Below are 220 nucleotides of genomic sequence, written 5' to 3'. Positions count from 1 at the left end.
GACACAGAAACGCAATAAAGTTCATATAAACATGAAAAGGAAAGACAATCACAACGTTTCGAGTGTTGGAGAATCCTCTTCAGAAAAAAGTGAAGAGAAAAATATTGCGACTCGAAACGTTACGGTCTATTTTTTTTCCCCCTTTGATTTTTGTGGCTGTATTTCATGTGCAACAATCGACTAGTAAAAATTGCTAGAATATATATACAAGTAGATATAA

The 220-nt window shown here is 33.2% G+C and overlaps 1 protein-coding gene across 1 annotated transcript in view; it reads right to left on the bottom strand.

Annotated features, from left to right (window-relative positions):
- The window catches only part of LOC119588957 (calcitonin gene-related peptide type 1 receptor-like), a gene marked incomplete at its 5' end in the record, with an annotated part of 18,177 nt that overhangs the window by 567 nt on the left and 17,390 nt on the right, over positions 1-220 (bottom strand).

Source organism: Penaeus monodon, chromosome 24 (genome assembly GCF_015228065.2).
Source record: "Penaeus monodon isolate SGIC_2016 chromosome 24, NSTDA_Pmon_1, whole genome shotgun sequence".
Lineage (NCBI taxonomy): Eukaryota > Metazoa > Arthropoda > Malacostraca > Decapoda > Penaeidae > Penaeus > Penaeus monodon.
This window is presented reverse-complemented; position numbering and strand designations above follow the sequence as displayed.